This window comes from Schistocerca americana, chromosome 2 (assembly GCF_021461395.2).
Source record: "Schistocerca americana isolate TAMUIC-IGC-003095 chromosome 2, iqSchAmer2.1, whole genome shotgun sequence".
Taxonomy (NCBI): Eukaryota; Metazoa; Arthropoda; class Insecta; order Orthoptera; family Acrididae; genus Schistocerca; species Schistocerca americana.
The window spans coordinates 349,182,652-349,202,848 of NC_060120.1; positions in this window are offsets into that span (position 1 = coordinate 349,182,652).

The window sequence follows — 20,197 nt, forward strand, 5'->3', positions numbered from 1 at the left end:
CACACAGTGAAACAGTCGCCATATAGTACGGACAAAGCTATCCAATCTTGAAAGCGAAACAAAATGGAAAGCAGAAGAAATTAAAACAAACACACACACACACACACACACACACACACACACACACACACACATACACACACACACACGAGGAAACTTCACACTTACACTCCAGGTAAAAGAGATATCAGATAATTGAATTTTAAACCTGTCCTAAAGTAACGAACTTCTTATACCACGTGTTCTGGTTACACACCACAAGGACTCGAAAACTTACTAAATACAGAAAATGTACTCGTGACTAAGTTCTGAAAACTGAACTAGTACATCAAAAGCGTTCGTCAGTTAGAGTAGTTACACGCCGTCACACATTAACATACTCACCTACGCCCAGTCACTCTTAAGACCACACTGTTACTACCACAGCAGACAGCAACATGCTATACTACTATCACATAAAATACAAATTCAATTTGCACACTCACGATTCACTTATACAGAGGATGAAGAGAGAGAGGAAATTTGGAAGCACAAAATGTAGGTAATATGTATAGGATTAGTTGGTTACCGCAAAAATTGATACTTTAATGCAACTCTGTACCAATGAATGGTGATAAACATGAATTACAAAACTAAATTGCAAATGGTTGTGCATCACAACACGAAATACAAATTAAATAACCTGAAACGAATCTAACAGAGATGTTTCACATACTGTGGAATATTTATTTTATTGCTCTCTCTAAACCTACTCCCCTTTTCATATAACAGGTCATGTTTTTAACACTTTTTAAATATTACATGTTTTGGTGGCTTGCAAAGTTATACTATTATCTCAGAAAATTTTTGAAAATAATAATAATAATAATAAAGTATCACTGAAAAACGTTCAAGCACTAATTCTACATCTACATCTACATTGATACTCCGCAAGCCACCCAACGTTGTGTGGCGGAGGGCACTTTACGTGCCACTGTCATTACCTCCCTTTCCTGTTCCAGTCGCGTATGGTTCGCGGGAAGAACGACTGTCTGAAAGCCTCCGTGCGCGCTCTAATCTCTCTAATTTTACATTCGTGATCTCCTCGGGAGGTATAAGTAGGGGGAAGCAATATATTCGATACCTCATCCAGAAACGTACCCTCTCGAAACCTGGCGAGCAAGCTACACCGCGATGCAGAGCGCCTCTCTTGCAGAGTCTGCCACTTGAGTTTATTAAACATCTCCGTAACGCTATCACGGTTACCAAATAACCCTGTGACGAAACGCGCCGCTCTTCTTTGGATCTTCTCTATCTCCTCCGTCAGACCGATCTGGTACGGATCCCACACTGATGAGCAATAAATACTCAAGTATAGGTCGAACGAGTGTTTTGTAAGCCACCTCCTTTGTTGATGGACTACATTTTCTAAGCACTCTCCCAATGAGTCTCAACCTGGTACCCGCCTTATCAACAATTAATTTTATATGATCATTCCACTTCAAATCGTTCCGCACGCATACTCCCAGATATTTTACAGAAGTAACTGCTACCAGTGTTTGTTCCGCTATCATATAATCATACAATAAAGGATCCTTCTTTCTATGTATTCGCAATACATTACATTTGTCTATGTTAAGGGTCAGTTGCCACTCCCTGCACCAAGTGCCTATCCGCTGCAGATCTTCCTGCATTTCGCTACAATTTTCTAATGCTGCAACTTCTCTGTATACTACAGCATCATCCGCGAAAAGCCACATGGAACTTCCGACACTATCTACTAGGTCATTTATATATATTGTGAAAAGCAATGGTCCCATAACACTCCCCTGTGGCACGCCAGAGGTTACTTTAACGTCTGTAGACGTCTCTCCATTGATAACAACATGCTGTGTTCTGTTTGCTAAAAACTCTTCAATCCAGCCACACAGCTGGTCTGATATTCCGTAGGCTCTTACTTTGTTCATCAGCCGACAGTGCGGAACTGTATCGAACGCCTTCCGGAAGTCAAGAAAAATAGCATCTACCTGGGAGCCTGTATCTAATATTTTCTGGGTCTCATGAACAAATAAAGCGAGTTGGGTCTCACACGATCGCTGTTTCCGGAATCCATGTTGATTCCTACGTAGTAGATTCTGGGTTTCCAGAAATGACATGATACGCGAGCAAAAAACATGTTCTAAAATTCTACAAGAGATCGACGTCAGAGATATAGGTCTATAGTTTTGCGCATCTGCTCGACGACCCTTCTTGAAGACTGGGACTATCTGTGCTCTTTTCCAATCATTTGCAACCGTCCGTTCCTCTAGAGACTTGCGGTACACGGCTGTTAGAAGGGGGGCAAGTTCTTTCGCGTACTCTGTGTAGAATCGAATTGGTATCCCGTCAGGTCCAGTGGACTTTCATCTATTAAGTGATTCCAGTTGCTTTTCTATTCCTTGGACACTTATTTCGATGTCAGCCATTTTTTCGTTTGTGCGAGGATTTAGAGAAGGAACTGCAGTGCGGTCTTCCTCTGTGAAACAGCTTTGGAAAAAGGTGTTTAGTATTTCAGCTTTACGCGTGTCATCCTCTGTTTCAATGCCATCATCATCCCGTAGTGTCTGGATATGCTGTTTCGAGCCACTTACTGATTTAACGTAAGACCAGAACTTCCTAGGATTTTCTGTCAAGTCGGTACATAGAATTTTACTTTCGAATTCAATGAACGCTTCATGCATAGCCCTCCTTACGCTAACTTTGACGTCGTTTAGCTTCTGTTTGTCTGAGAGGTTTTGGCTGCGTTTAAACTTGGAGTGGTGCTCTCTTTGCTTGCGCAGTAGTTTCCTAACTTTGTTGTTGTACCACGGTGGGTTTTTCCCGCCCCTCACAGTTTTACTCGGCACGTACCTGTCTAAAACGCATTTTACGATTGCCTTGAACTTTTTCCATAAACACTCAACATTGTCAGTGTCGGAACAGAAATTTTCGTTTTGATCTGTTAGGTAGTCTGAAATCTGCCTTCTATTACTCTTGCTAAACAGATAAACCTTCCTCCCTTTTTTTATATTCCTATTAACTTCCATATTAAGGGATGCTGCAACGGCCTTATGATCACTGATTCCCTGTTCTGTACATACAGAGTCGAAAAGTTCGGGTCTGTTTGTTATCAGTAGGTCCAAGATGTTATCTCCACGAGTCGGTTCTCTGTTTAATTGCTCGAGGTAATTTTCGGTAGTGCACTCAGTATAATGTCACTCGGTGCTCTGTCCCTACCACCCGTCCTAAACATCTGAGTGTCCCAGTCTATATCTGGTAAATTGAAATCTCCACCTAAGACTATAACATGCTGAGAAAATTTATGTGAAATGTATTCCAAATTTTCTCTCAGTTGTTCTGCCACTAATGCTGCTGAGTCGGGAGGTCGGTAAAAGGAGCCAATTATTAACCTAGTTCGGTTGTTTAGTGTAACCTCCACCCATAATAATTCACAGGAACTATCCACTTCTACTTCACTACAGGATAAACTACTACTAACAGCGACGAACACTCCACTACCGGTTGCATGCAATCTATCCTTTCTAAACACCGTCTGTACCTTTGTAAAAATTTCGGCAGAATTTATCTCTGGCTTAAGCCAGCTTTCTGTACCTATAACGATTTCAGCTTCGGTGCTTTCTATCAGCGCTTGAAGTTCCGGTACTTTACCAACGCAGCTTCGACAGTTGACAATTACAATACCGATTGCTGCTTGGTCCCCGCGTGTCCTGACTTTGTCCCACACCCGTTGAGGCTGTTGCCCTTTCTGTACTTGCCCAAGGCCATCTAACCTAAAAAACCGCCCAGCCCACGCCACACAACCCCTGCTACCCGTGTAGCCGCTTGTTGCGTGTAGTGGACTCCTGACCTATCCAGCGGAACCCGAAACCCCACCACCCTATGGCGCAAGTCGAGGAATCTGCAGCCCACACGATCGCAGAACCGTCTCAGCCTCTGATTCAGACCCTCCACTCGGCTCTGTACCAAAGGTCCGCAGTCAGTCCTGTCGACGATGCTGCAGATGGTGAGCTCTGCTTTCATCCCGCTAGCGAGACTGGCAGTCTTCACCAAATCAGATAGCCGCCGGGAGCCAGAGAGGATTTCCTCCGATCCATAGCGACACACATCATTGGTGCCGACATGAGCGACCACCTGCAGATGGGTGCACCCTGTACCCTTCATGGCATCCGGAAGGACCCTTTCCACATCTGGAATGACTCCCCCTGGTATGCACACGGAGTGCACATTGGTTTTCGTCCCCTCTCTTGCTGCCATTTCCCTAAGGGGCCCCATTACGCGACTGACGTTGGAGCTCCCAACTACCAGTAAGCCCACCCTCTGCAACTGCCCGGATCTTGCATACTGAGGGGCAACCTCTGGAACAGGACAAGCAGCCATGTCGGGCCGAAGATCAGTATCAGCCTGAGACAGAGCCTGAAACCGGTTCGTCAGACAAACTGGAGAGGCTTTCCGTTCAGCCCTCCGGAATGTCTTTCGCCCCCTGCCACACCTTGAAACGACCTCCCACTCTACCACAGGTGAGGGATCAGCCTCAATGCGGGCAGTATCCCGGGCAACCACAGTCGTAGTCCGATCAGGGGATGCGTGGGACGAGCTGGCCGTCCCCGACAAACCCCCATCCGGACCCCCACAGTGATGCCCATTGGCAACAGCCTCAAGCTGTGTGACCGAAGCCAACACTGCCTGAAGCTGGGAGCGAAGGGATGCCAACTCAGCCTGCATCCGAACACAGCAGTTGCAGTCCCTATCCATGCTAAAACCTGTTTTGCAAAGAACGTCTGAACTAATCTACAGAGAGCGCAAACAAATCGACAAAATTTAAACGGTTATTAAAATACAAGATTGCCTAGTAAATGCAGTAATGCTGCTACTTGCGCACTGCTGACACTGCTCGGCGGCGGAAGGAGACTAAGCGAAATTACACTATTCAGGTACTAAAACGCGATGCTACACTCTCAAATACTATAATACGCCCGAAATTTATGAATTAAACAATGCAAGTACCAAAAACACGCAAAGAAATTAAGAATTAAACTATGTAACAAACGAGTGAGCTAGGAGTATACGACTTGCTGCTCAGCTGCTTATCCAACGGCGGCAGGGAGCACACATTATGCATGTGTTCCAAATTACTGAAGGGCACAAGGAAACTGGCATAGGCATGCGTATCCAAATGGCTCTGAGCACTATGGGACTTATCATCTATGCCGGGAATCGAACCCGGGAACCCGGGCGTGGGAAGCGAGAACGCTACCGCATGACCACGAGATGCGGGCATGCGTATCCAAATACAGAGATATGTAAACAGGCAAAATACAGCGCTGAGGTCGGCAAACGCCTATATAAGACAACAAGTGTCTGGTGCAGTTGTTAGATCGGTTACTGGTGCCAAAATTGCAGGTTATCAAGATTTAAGTGAGTTTGAACCTGGTGTTATAGTCGGCGCACAAGCGATGGGATACAGCATCTCCGAGGTAGCGATGAAGTGGGGACTTTCCCACACCAGCATTTCACGAGTGTACCGTGAATATCAGGAAACCGGTAAAATATCTCCGACATCGCTGCGGCCGCAAAAAGATCGTCAAGAACAGGACCAGCGACGACTGAAGAGAATTATTCAACGTCACAGAAGTGCAACTCTTCCGCAAATTGCTGCAGATTTCAATGTTGGGCCATTAACAAGTGTCAGCGTGCGAACCATTCAACGAAACATCATCGATATGGGCTTTCGGAGAAGAAGGACCACTCATGTACGCTTGATGACTGCACGACACAAAACTTTACGCCTCGCCTGGGCCCGTCAACACCGACATTGGACTGTTGATGAATGGAAACATGTTGCCTGGTCGGACGAGTCTCGTTTCAAATTGTATCGAGTGGATGGACGTGTAGGTGTATGGAGACAACCTCGTGAATAATGGACCTCGCTTGTCGGCAGGGGACTGTTCAGCTGGTGCAGGCTCTGTAATGGTGTGAGGCGTGTGCAGTTGGAATGATATGGGACCCTTGATACGTCTAGATACGACTCTAGCAGGTGACACGTAGGTCTGTCTGATCACCTGCATCCATTCATGTCCATTGTGCATTCCGACAGTCTTGAGCAATTTCAGCAGGACAATGTGACATCCCACACGTGGCTACAGAGTGGCTCCAGGAACAGTCTTTTGAGTTTAAATACATCCGCTGGCCACCAAACTCCCCAGGCATGAACATTATTGAGCATATCTGGGATACCTCGCAACGAGCTGTTCAGAAGTGATCTTCACCCCCTCATACTCGGACGCATTTAAGGACAGGCCTCAGGATTTATGGTGTCAGTTCCCTCCAGCACTACTTCAGACGTTACTCGAGTCCATACCATGTCGTGTTGTGGCACTTCTGCATGCTAGCGCCGCCCCTACACGATATTAGGCAGGTTTACTACTTTTTTTTTGGCTCTTTAGTAGTTTGAGACTATATGCACATGTATTGGTTAAAAGTAAAGAAATGAAAATTTGATAAGGAGAATGATTACTGGATAGGCGATATTTCGTAGTAACAGCCTTTAAAGAAGGGGGATGTGAGTAGATGGGCGGAGAGATACAGAATGATTACTATTCTCTTATACAAATATTAGTGCATTTATATATAACTATGTATATGCGCTGAAATGGCGTCAGACCACGTCCCTGTCCTATTTCTGCAGTATCAATCACGTTTTTGCTTATGTGTTTGGAAAACTGTCTCGGAAAAGTATCGGAACTGTTAGCAGCACTGTATAACGTTTTGTGTTATACACTTCCCTCTGATTCGCATCTCTTCATGACCGTCGTCGATGTTCAACTGGTTGCTACGCCATTGGAAGGGGACGTGAGGGGGGGGGGGGGGGAGGCGAGAGGTGACTGATGTGACGCTGCTACTTCTATTACTTCTATCATGTATTGTGCCGTGATCTTCCACAAGACTAGATGTATTCACTAGCACTTCTTTATTCACACCGACGCTCCTATGGTGATGCTGTGCGGTGTGAGAGGGATTTGGTAATTTCCGTACCCTGGAAAATTTTTCATGCCAGGAAATGGTGTCAGCAACTTTGTCTATTACTGTCTAATATTCTTAATCTCTTACAAGCTCGAATAGTGAATGGTCAATCTCCATTCGTTCCCTCATTCCATTTCGGGCGTCACGCTTAAAGAAAATGCGTCGGCTGTCCCCGTAGGACCACAATGACCAATTTGGATCGCACGTTGTAATCTTTCCTGTTGAACCTTTACCGGTAATCTGGGTATGGTATGTGTCCTCTTAGGTAATCTACAGCACCCTGACTGGGGTTTACACAACTGAGGGCTATGCATTCTTGAATGCACGGCGATAGTTTGTAGACTGTTCGACTCATTTTGTTGTTGTCCTGGTCGTTCTGCCATGTAGTTACTCCCAGTTCAGATGGTGGGCCTCGGTTGTTGCTCTGTGGCCTAATATTTGCTGGGCAACACACCTTATCGTAAAGTCTGCTGGGTAGATTCTGAAGAGCACCGCCGGCCGGTGTGGCCGAGTGGTTCAAGGCGCTTCAGTCTGGAACCGAGCGACCGCTACGGTCGCAGATTCGAATCCTGCCTCGGGCATGGATGTGTGTGATCTCCTTAGGTTAGTTAGGTTTAAGTAGTTCTAAATTCTAGGGGACTGATGACCTCAGCTGTTATGTCCCTAGTGCTCAGAGCCATTTGAACCGTTATGAAGAGCACCAGTGAAACTTCTGATGCTGTGGTACTAGGAAAAAGAGGTATCGAAGCAACAACAACAATAAGAAAGTAAAGAACAAGGGGCCATTTATTGCAGACAAAGGCGCTGCCAACTTCATGACAAGATCATGTATTAGAAAGGCATGGATTGGACTCGAAGACACTAAAATACCACGGAGCAAGACTTAAGTCAAAATACACAATTCAAAGACCACGAAATAAGATGAACAAGCAATAAGATACGTAGGTAAATGCAGTGTTTGTAATAGTTCATATATGTAAATGCGAAAGGAGGATCTAGCCTATAGGCTTCCGAAATGAACGGAATTACGTCACAAGGGAAGAATGGGTTGGGATAGGACAGGGCGAGCAGGTAACAAAAGGGATCCGCTGGGCTGTGATCTCTGAAAAGGAGAAATTGACGGCTAGCGTGAGTTGTGCACTACTCTCGTCGTATCGAGGGTAAACCGAATGGCGGCGCGCGAAGGCGAAGGGCAATCTCGGCTGTTTATCGCCGGCGCGCCGAGCGCTAATGGTGGCCGCGCGGACATCGTTAACCCCCAGTCATGGAACTCCAGCCAAGCCCGTACCTTCCCCGAACCAGCACCAGCTATTCCTGCTCGGGCCGTAAAACCCCGCTGTGACACACGAGCTGACCGAGGACAACAGCTGCGATGCGTTTATTTGCACTTGGGCCGTTTGAAGACAACCCTGACCATGGGTGTGTTCTTCGATCTTCGAATTTATTCAGGTGTTTATCTATTTATTTACTGCTTATTCAACCTGACCAGATCAGAACGTCTGTAAGATCTGATCAGGAACAGCAAATAACAAAGACATCAAAAAACGTTTCCAATAATAATAATAATAATAATAATAATAACAATAGCAAAGGGCATTTAGAGTGAGACAGATTGTTCTTGTTGTTGTAGTCCTCAGTCCTGAGACTGGTTTGATGCAGCTCTCCATGCTACTCCTGTGCAAGCTTCTTCATCTCCCAGTACTTACTGCAACCTACAGCCTTCTGAATCTGCTTAGTGTATTCATCTCTTGGTCTCCCTCTACGATTTTTACCCTCCACGCTGCCCTCCAATGCTAAATTTGTGATCCGTTGATGCCTCAGAACATGTCCTACCAATTCTATTCAATACCTCCTCATTAGTTACGTGATCTACCCATCTAATCTTCAGCATTCTTCTGCAGCACCACATTTCGAAAGCTTCTATTCTCTTCTTGTCCAAACTATTTATCTTCCATGTTTCACTTCCATACATGGCTACACTCCATACAAATACTTTCCGAAACGACTTCCTGACACTTAAATCTATACTCGATGTTAACAAATTTCTCTTCTTCAGAAACGCTTTCCTTGCCATTGCCAGTCTACATTTTATATCCTCTCTACTTCGACCATCATCAGTTATTTTGCTCCCCAAATAGCAAAACTCCTTTACTACTTTAAGTGTCTCATTTCCTAATCTAATTCCCTCAGCATCACCCGACTTATTTCGACTACAGATTAGCTCAGCATATATGAGGCGATATCTAGTATTATCAGAAGTGCAACAGATAAAAAAAGAAGTGGAGATTGAAATGACAGTGACAGTGGCCATTACGATAACGCAGCTAACAAGGAGTATTGAAAAGCTGTGGGGGAGCCGGATTGACGCGATATGGCTATTGTGATGGAAGGAGGACCATTAGCAGTCTTATCAAGTTTTGAAGGTATTTAATTTCTGTGATATTTTTGGTTGGGATTGTTACAAAGTCGGGTTCCTGATACAGAAAATTATTTAAAGAACACAGTAGTGTTATGTGATGGTACAGAGAGAATTTTACTTTGTTGACAATTTTTGCTGTGCCGTTTTAGCTTGGACTGAAATAGTTGAAGATGGAGCACAGCGATTGAGAAGACGAGAGAGCAAATATAGGGTATGAAAGTCTCTTTGCTTATCAGCACGTAGCCATGATAATTGTTCGAAAGCTGCTACATGATGTTCGAAAAAGCATACGTCTGAAATATGTCGCACACAAGCATTCATCGTCAGTTCCAGCCTGCGCGAACTTTCGTACGAAAGCTCTTGGAGAATGGCATCACCGTAGTCAAGTATGGGAAGTATTAGTATCCCTACGAGCTTCTTTTGAAGCTGTAGTGACTGTAGTGAAGCTGACACCTAAAGATCAGTTTAGTCTGATGGTACGAAACGATCGCCTAGTTCTTAGCAGAAGAAGAGAAGTTATTTCCGCGCCGTTTAATATTAATGGTTAATGGGAGTCTCTGAAATGACGGGTATTACTCTCTTGTGGGCGACTAAGAGTGCTTGCGTTTTTGATGGGGTTAAGTTTGAAATCTACGTACGTTCTATATCCACTGTGGCAGTGAAATTAAATCGACATGTACAAGCTGTATGGCTGTGCATAGGTTTTTTAGACTTCACATAACTGCAAGTCGTCAGCGTGTAGGTGATATTTGCATTGGGAGAGAATATTTGACATCATTAACATGTGATAAGAAAAGTAAAGGGTCCAATACTGATCCTAGTGGAACACCTGATACTACATCCCTCCATTGTGACCTTTTTGTATCCATCATTACACACTGCTGGCAAGATGCAAAGTATGGGAGGGATCACTGTACAGCACTGTAAGAAAAATTTTGTGTTTTAAGTTTAGCAAGTAGAGCTCTGAAATCTGTAGTGTCGGAAGCTTTGCTGAAATCCAAGATCATGTAATCGAACGGCCAGGAGTAAAGAGCGGGGTTGTTTGCGGCTGAGGGTGGTTGGTTGACATTTATATTTCTTTCTTTATTTAACTGTTCAAACAAGTTTCAGTAAAACAAAATCTCCAGATCCAACGCCAAACTGGAACACCCGACGGCGCTGGAGTGAGGTGGGCGCTAGACGTAAGAACCCTCCCATCTCAACCGACGCGACTCCTTAAGCAACGTCGTCACGCACCCCTCATCTGCTGAGAGTATGAGACGAAAGGTAAACGGATGCACTCTTACTCTGAAACAGAGGGTGAGAAAGGAACTTGATGTCACCAAGCAACACCACCACTGGTTCACTACACTTAAAATGGCACTAAACATTAAGTTGCGAATTTTCCTAAAACACAATCAGAATGGCAGTCATTAAACGTTATGCGTGATAGCAACAGTCACAAAGGCTCAAAAACTATCATTCACAAGCAAGAAGTAACATACTTCGGATTTTTCCACGTGTCCAGTTACTAATAATAGACTGAGTAGCGGCCGCTCTCTAAGCTACACCCACATCGATAGCGCTCGCTTATTAGCTTTACTGATCTTTACGTCGCGTAAAACCATTCCAGTAGGCACTTACGGTAAAATGTGACTGAAGAAATCGGTATAAGCCGTAGCTTAAACTAGATTTTCGGTCAAGAGTGAAGAGCTACACCCTTTATAAACTAACACTATCGTGATCAAATAACTAAATAAGCATTAGCCTGATCAACGTTAGCATTAAATCCCAGCATACAGCAGTACGATTTAGTAGTAACCAGCGGTGTGGACTAATTTATCACTAAAGAATTAGGTTTTCGCTGTTGTACTTTGCAGATGAGAACTCAAGAGATCCAATGAGGAAAGTGAACGACTTCGACAACGAACACACGTCCGTTGTTCTAACGCAACATAAGGGCACAACATAATAAATATGCATAGGTATGTAAAATAAGCAGCACGAAGAAGTGCGAGTTCTGTTCGAAAAATTCCGAAACTGTGTCCAAAAAATTTTTCTATACTTACCTTTTGCTTATTGTGCACGGTTTCCTCCGAAATACTGTTCTCCACAATGGATACGCCGCTCCCAACGTCGCCTCCAATTCCGGAAGCAGCATTCGTACACCTCTTGCTGGATCACACGAAGCGCCGTCTGCGAATTTTCTTTTATTTCGTCTATCGCTGCAGATCTTCGTCTTTTCAACGGGGTTTTCGACTTCGGAAATAAAGAAAAGTCCGCAGGTCTGGAGAGTAAGGAAGATGAGGTAGCATAGTGATTTCGTTTTTTGTGCAGTAGTCACCCACCAACAGGGATGAATGTGCGGCTGCATTATCGCGATGCAAGAGCCGTGAATTGCCTCGCCACATTTCAGGCCGTTTACTTCTTATATTTGCTCTCAGGTATCGCACTCGTCCCGACAGAACCACTGATCAGCAAAATGAAATGGCTCTGAGGACTATGGGACTTAACTGCTGAGGTCATCAGTCCCCCAGAACTTAGAACTACTTAAACCTAACTAACCTAAGGACATCACACACATCCATGCCTGAGGCAGGATTCGAACCTGCGACCGTAGCGGTCGCGCGGTTCCAGACTGTAATGCCTAGAACCGCTCGGCCACTCCGGCCGGCACTGATTAACAGTTCGTGGCACGAATTCATGACGAACTAATCCTTCGAAGTCGAAGGAACCTATCGGCATGGCTTGGACATGTGATCTGACCTGGCGAACTATTTTTGGTCTTGTAAAACCTTTCCCGACCTATTGTGAAGATTGAACCTCGGTCTCAACATCATATCCGTGGACCCACGTCTCGTCATCAGTTCTGGTTCTCTTAAGGAACATCTCGTTCTGATTTTTCGCGATCCCAAAGCTGGTCACAAACTGCGAGGTGAAGGTCTCTCTGGTCTTGACTCATCAGCCGTGAGACGAACTTGAACACGATGCATTCCAAGATGTTGTGTCAGTATTTCATGACATGATCCAAATGAAATGTCACATTCTTGTGCAGTCTCTCAGTCAGTCAGTCTTCGATTGGCGCGCCACTGTTTCGTTGACGTTCCTGACATGAGCATCGTCGGTAGACGTCGAAGAGTCTCCTGAATGAGGGTCATCTTTAACTTCCGTCCGGCCATTTTAAAACCGTGTGGACCCTGCGTAACACCGAATAGGGCTTAATCTCTCTTCAGCGTAGGCTTCCTGCGTCTTTTGACGTGTCTCTATAAAGGTTTTCTTGAGTTTCACACCAAATTTAATCCAGACGCGTTACTGTACGACATTACGTTCTACTCAATACAGCACTTGACAATAACTAACGAACACACAACGATGAAACTTTCTGCGGCTAAATATTAAACACAGGCGTGTCCAAGGATACCAACCGAATTTCGTTCCAACGCACCAATGGAGCGAAATTACGATTTTTTCGGAATTCTTTGATTAGACCTGGTGCACCAAATGTTCGCGTAACTCATCCAACGAGAACATCGTCCCTTACAACACAGAACGGCAATCCTCAAGCCACACGCGGATCGACAGATAGGTAATTTCAAAATCACGGCGATAATACTCAAAGCAAATACAGGGCAACACAAGGCATCGACGCAACTTAGCACCCCTACGTTCGTCCAACAACCAAACAATCAACATGATCGAGACAAATTAATAAAACTAATGTCGTTGAAAAACACCACGGAGTGATCTTCTAACACACAGTAATACCTGCAGTCTTCATTTAGTTGCTCAAGGTTCGGGACAAAAGACGAGATATTCTGTTCGTCTAAAGTGAAATGAAAAACTTATTTCCTCGACAACAAACTCACTACGTATATTATACCAAACAAATGCCACAAGGACCTCGAAACACATCAGCAAGACAAGCTATGCGCTACTAATCCTCCATTTGGTTGAACTACCGAAACACACACGACACATGTGTGCCTAACTACCGATAATGCGTCACAGTGGCACTACTCACAATAGAGCTACAGCCGATTCCCAGCCGAATCACTCACAATGGAGCTACAACCGATCGCTGAACAGTGATACACGATAGCCGGCCAGTGTGGCCGAGCGGTTCTAGGCGCTTCAGTCCGGAACCGCGCGACTATTACGGTCGCAGGTTCGAATCCTGCCTCGGACATGGACGTGTGTGATGTCCTTAGGTTAGTTAGGTTTAAGTAGTTCTAAGTCCAGGGGACTGATGACCTCAGTCCCATAGTGCTCAGAGCAATTTGAACCATTTGATACACGATAGACCAGGAATACGTAAGCCAATCAAACTGACTACAAACACACACTGACAATAGCTTGTCGATGCTTGGCACAGGAAACAAACTAACCTGATGCAAACGGAATGTGACCGAGGCTATCCAGGACTTTCAAATTCCAGAAGACGTTACTAAGCAATTTTACAGCGGAGAAAAGCAATTCAAAAACACTTCCACTTCCGGGCGCATACTACATAGGATTTAACACGGTGCCGATATCTCTGCTCATGCTCGGATTTGCTACGCGATTGCTGGAACCACAATTACGGAAATAGAATGTACATCAGTAGGATTGCGTAGTTCAGATCTCCATATATAGCTGACAGCACCAAGCATTGGGAATAAACTTCTGAGGGCTAAACCTCCATACGTTTCGTATACATGGCCAACGTAAATATTCCGCGTCGTGACAAACCTTTCCGGCACCACACACGCTCACTGGTGCAAAATAAGAGGCCGACACCAAATTAAAAACTATCCCTACTCGCGGTTGGCACACCAAACAAACACGTGTTCCTAATCACTAAACACGCGTCTTTTGCTAAACAGCTCCCAGTGGAGACAACCAATTTCCGAACACGTGGTTCATGGTAGATTAGGAACACAAACATACACATTACATTTTTCGCAAATCACGTGGACCCTGGCTCTCGTGACCTGAAGAAATAACACTTACTACAGATAGCAAAGAGTACGAAAAATCCTTGGATAATGCTGCTGGAATGCAAATGGATCTGTAATCAGAAGGCTGTTTGGCAGATTGCTTCTTGGGTAATGGTTTTACTAATCCCTGCTTCCAGGTTGTTGCGAAGATGCTGGAGTAGAGCGAATGGTCATAAAATATCCGTTATTTTGGGCATTAGTGCATCGACGAGACATCTGACGCACTGTAATATTATCATGCCCTGCAGCTGCTGAACGAATTACCGACTTCAGAAGATAATTTTAGTTTCTACCAAAAACCGATAATTTAAAAGAAAGAAAAAGTTAAACTTATGGTATGCCACTACAATTACCATTAAGACGACACATGGGCGGCAGGAAGAAGACTGGAAGATGGGGAACACTGCAGCCGCTGATTGACAAACAGCAAAAGGAGATGGACCGCGAGAGAAGATTACAGCACTATACGTAGGCATAAATTTTAACTACACTCCTGGAAATTGAAATAAGAACACCGTGAATTCATTGTCCCAGGAAGGGGAAACTTTATTGACACATTCCTGGGGTCAGATACATCACATGATCACACTGACAGAACCACAGGCACATAGACACAGGCAACAGAGCATGCACAATGTCGGCACTAGTACAATGTATATCCACCTTTCGCAGCAATGCAGGCTGCTATTCTCCCATGGAGACGATCGTAGAGATGCTGGATGTAGTCCTGTGGAACGGCTTGCCATGCCATTTCCACCTGGCGCCTCAGTTGGACCAGCGTTCGTGCTGGACGTGCAGACCGCGTGAGACGACGCTTCATCCAGTCCCAAACATGCTCAATGGGGGACAGATCCGGAGATCTTGCTGGCCAGGGTAGTTGACTTACACCTTCTAGAGCAGGTTGGGTGGCACGGGATACATGCGGACGTGCATTGTCCTGTTGGAACAGCAAGTTCCCTTGCCGGTCTAGGAATGGTAGAACGATGGGTTCGATGACGGTTTGGATGTACCGTGCACTATTCAGTGTCCCCTCGACGATCACCAGTGGTGTACGGCCAGTGTAGGAGATCACTCCCCATACCATGGTGCCGGGTGTTGGCCCTGTGTGCCTCGGTCGTATGCAGTCCTGATTGTGGCGCTCACCTGCATGGCGCCAAACACGCATACGACCATCATTGGCACCAAGGCAGAAGCGACTCTCATCGCTGAAGACGACACGTCTCCATTCGTCCCTCCATTCACGCCTGTCGCGACACCACTGGAGGCGGGCTGCACGATGTTGGGGCGTGAGCGGAAGACGGCCTAACGGTGTGCGGGACCGTAGCCCAGCTTCATGGAGACGGTTGCGAATGGTCCTCGCCGATACCCCAGGAGCAACAGTGTCCCTAATTTGCTGGGAAGTGGCGGTGCGGTCCCCTACGACACTGCGTAGGATCCTACGGTCTTGGCGTGCATCCGTGCGTCGCTGCGGTCCGGTCCCAGGTCGACGGGCACGTGCACCTTCCGCCGACCACTGGCGACAACATCGATGTACTGTGGAGACCTCACGCCCCACGTGTTGAGCAATTCGGCGGTACGTCCACCCGGCCTCCCGCATGCCCACTATACGCCCTCGCTCAAAGTCCGTCAACTGCACATATGGTTCACGTCCACGCTGTCGCGGCATGCTACCAGTGTTAAAGACTGCGATGGAGCTCCGTATGCCACGGCAAACTGGCTGACACTGACGGGGGCGGTGCACAAATGCTGCGCAGCTAGCGCCATTCGACGGCCAACACCGCGGTTCCTGGTGTGTCCGCTGCGCCGTGCGTGTGGTCATTGCTTGTACAGCCCTCTCGCAGTGTCCGGAGCAAGTATGGTGGGTCTGACACACCGGTGTCAATGTGTTCTTTTTTCCATTTCCAGGAGTGTATAATAGTAGTTATAGGTTGCTACTGCGCGCACTGCCCGTGTTGTATATCATATATGTTTGTTGAGACTGCTTTGAAGGTGGAAATTGTTGCGAGCCATTATGTGTTAAGACTAATGAGGTTAATACACTTGAGTCTATTGAGACGGACAAATTGTTGTAGCTGTGAGAGACATCCTTATGAAGCAGAAGATAAAGTGTACTTAAAGAACAGAAAGTAGAGAAGAAATATGTATATCGTGTAACTAGCTATAAGAAACAACGTGTAGCAACAAATGTATCTATAAATATCAAGGAATTAATGTCACGCTGAATAAGTGTTCATGAATTATTGTAGGGGCGGGGCGCGGGGGGGGGGGGGGAGGAGATGTCATGGCCGTCAAGTTTTATTAATGAAAGAGGCGTTATGCCTATAAAGCGTTATTAATGTAATATATGTCATGGACACTGTAACAAGAAACTAAACTTTATTAAGGGGGGGCTCTGGTTGACACACATGACAAAAATGTATTTTTTTACTTAATTTGAACCCCTGAGATATATAAGTTATGCCTTCAAAAGGAGTTTTTGATTGTGAAAGAATTTTAGAAGCTACAACGTGACGAATGGAATCGTGTGCCGACCGAAATATAGGCAGCTACGGGCGTACGATAAATTAGTTCAAGAAGAGATTTAACCAGTATACGAATTTCTGTCCGATGAAAATTTTCTTTAGATGCGCCGCTACCAATAAGCAAAATTATAGCAAGAGCCTCTACATATGCGTCTGAAAACTGTTGAAATAGTTGCATATATAGCTGTAGGTACATTCAACGAAGATTATTCTATTCTGGAGATCTTGAACGTATCAGTAATCGTCATAGCAACGAACAGCAAGAACTTCGACGAGTTAACTAACACGAAATGCGTGGCCGCCGCGGACCGGTTTGTTAAAACACCCCAGACTGAAAAAAAATTCAACACCAAATTCAGAACCAGCGCATGTTTGAAGAAGACGAAGGATGCGTCTGTGGTCCTAAAATCGCTGATTAGCCATAGGTTTTGAAACAACGCTTTATTTAATCATTTTTTTGTTACTCCAGACTTTAAAAGCGTTTCTTCGAAACAACATTCTTCAGCGAGCGAAGTGCTCAAGAGCCTAGACAGATTAAACCATTTATTTAAACTGTGCTTTAAATGAAATATAATTAAATATTGGAGTCTTAGTGAGAGCTTTTGTTATTTGAATTTTAAATATTTTTTAAAACATTTGAACTTAGGAAAACATGCCATGAAACTGACATGACCTTTTCTAGGTGTTTTTAAAACCCCAAGGTGTTGGCCTCCAAAATTGATTTTAATTTAAGAATTTTCTATTATCATGGGTTTTAGAAGTATGCAAAAATAATACAACAGCGTGCACCCTGATGCACCATTTCTAATTTGTTATGAGAAAAAAATTTCGTAGGTGAATGTATGTATAACAAAGTTGTAAGACCATCGTTTTAATAAAACGAGTACTTGCATGAAAAAAAAGTTCTGGACTTTACCCATTTTTCGTGCCTCTCGAATAGAACTTACCCATAAGTAATGGTGGTAGCCCAGTACATGGCATCGTGCTGGGTACACAAGATGCGCGAGACGCCGGACTCGCCGGCCGAAGTGGCCGAGCGGTTCTAGGCGCTACAGTCTGGAACCGCATGGCCGCTACGGTCGCAAGTTCGAATCCTACCTCGGGCATGGATGTGTGTGATGTCCTTAGGTTAGTTAGGTTTAAGTATTTCTAAGTTCTAGGGGACTGATGACCTCAGATGTTGTCCCATAATGCTCAGAGCCATTTTTTGAACGCCAGACTCGCGGTATGTGGAGGAAACGTAACATGTCACCATACGGACGCAAAAGAGGTTCATTCACAGCTACGGACGCTGCCGGACAATAACACACAATGTGATCAAAAGTATCAGCACACCTGGCTGAAAATGACTTACAAGTTCTTGGCGCCCTCCATCGGTAATGCTGGAATTCAGTACGGTGTTGGTCCACCCTTAGCCTGGATGACAGCTTCCACTCTCGCAGGTGTACGTTCAATCAGATGCTGGAAGGTTTCTTGTGGAATAGTAGCCCATTCTTCACGGAGTGCTGCACTGAGGAGAGGTATCGAAGTCGGGCGGTAAGGGCAGGCACGAAGTCGACGTTCCAAAACATCCTAAAATTCTCCTATTGGATTCAGGTCAGGACTTTGTGCAGGCCAGTCCATTACAGGGTCGTTACTGTCGTATAACCAATCCTCCACAGGCCGTGTATTATGAACAGGTGCTCGATCCTGTTGAAAGAAGCAATCGCCATCCCCGAATTGCTCTTCAACAGTGGGAAGCAAGAAGGTGCTTAAAACATCAACGTAGGCCTGTGCTGTGATAGTGCCACGCAAAACAACAAGAAGTGCAAGCACCCTCCATCAAACACACGACCACACCATAACACCACCGCCTCCGAATTTTACTGTTGGCACTACACACGCTGGCAGATGATGTTCACCGGGAATTCTCCATACCCACACTCTGCCATCAGATCGCCACATTATGTACCGTGATTCGTCACTCCACACAACTTTTTTCCACTGTTCAATCGTCTAATGTTTAAGCCCCTTACACCAAGCGAGGCGTCGTTTGGCATTTACTGGCGTGATGTGTGGCTTATGAGCATCCTCTCAACCATAAAATCCAAGTTTTATCATCTTCCGCCTAACTGTCATAGTACTTGCAGTAGATCCTGATGCAGTTTGGAATTCCTGTGTGATGGTCTGGATAGATGTCCGCGTATTATACATTACGACCCTCTTCAACTGTCGACGGTCTCCGTCAGTCTACAGACGAGGTCGGCCTGTACGCTTTTGTGCTGTATGTGTCCCTTCACGTTTCAACTTCACTATCACATCTGAAACAGTGGATCTAGGGATGTTTAGGAGAGTGGAAATCTCGCGTACAGACGTATGGCACCCAATCGCCTGACCACGTTCAAAGGCTGTGAGTTCCGCGGAGCGCCCCATTCTGCTCTCTCACGATGTGTAATGGCTACTGAGGTCGGCGATATGGAACACCTGGCAGCACAATGCACCTAATACGAAAAACGTATGTGTTTGGGGGTGTTCGGATACTTTTGATCACGTAGTTGCAATAGCGGCAACAGCGGCCAGACAGCTGAGGAGAACACGGAAATGATAAAACGCTTCTGTGTTTGAGGAATCATTTATACTGAGATTGGAAGTTTCCATAAATTAGGGAGACCTTTGGCAGCATTCGGGGAAAGCAACGCTGCTAGAGAAACTAATCTAGGAGTTCCTGAAAAATTCGCATACAAGGCGAAGTCAGTCACTGTTACAGTCATTACCAGAGAGCAGGTAGTACACAGGCGAATCATAGGAAATAGTCACCATAGTGACACTTTAATGCTGCTGCAGTGAAAACAGAAAGAAGTCTGTACACAACAACGGCAACTGAATTTCCGAGAAATGTCCAGCAATAATTATCAACTTGAGTTTTCTGCCTATTAGTAAAGAAGTAGCTCTGAAGATTTTTTTCTTAAATAGAGGTAGCGAGTAATATTTGGTATTTTCTGTGTGTCAGAATGTACAGAGGAACATGTGCTATCTTACACTTGTCTCTCACAACAAATGATAATTAGTACTTTCTGCGTATCAGAATATAGAGAGGATTGAGCGCTGCCTTGCACATGTCTCCTATTGTGACTACGGTATTTAATTTTGTACTGTCGGAACGAGTTGCAAGCAGAGCACTCGTCTCCGCTAGTGAAGGGTAGAACTCAGGAACCGAGAGTTGCTGGAAGGAAGTAACAAAGATAACACAGAGAGTGGTAGGGTGTAATCTTTGATGTGTTAAG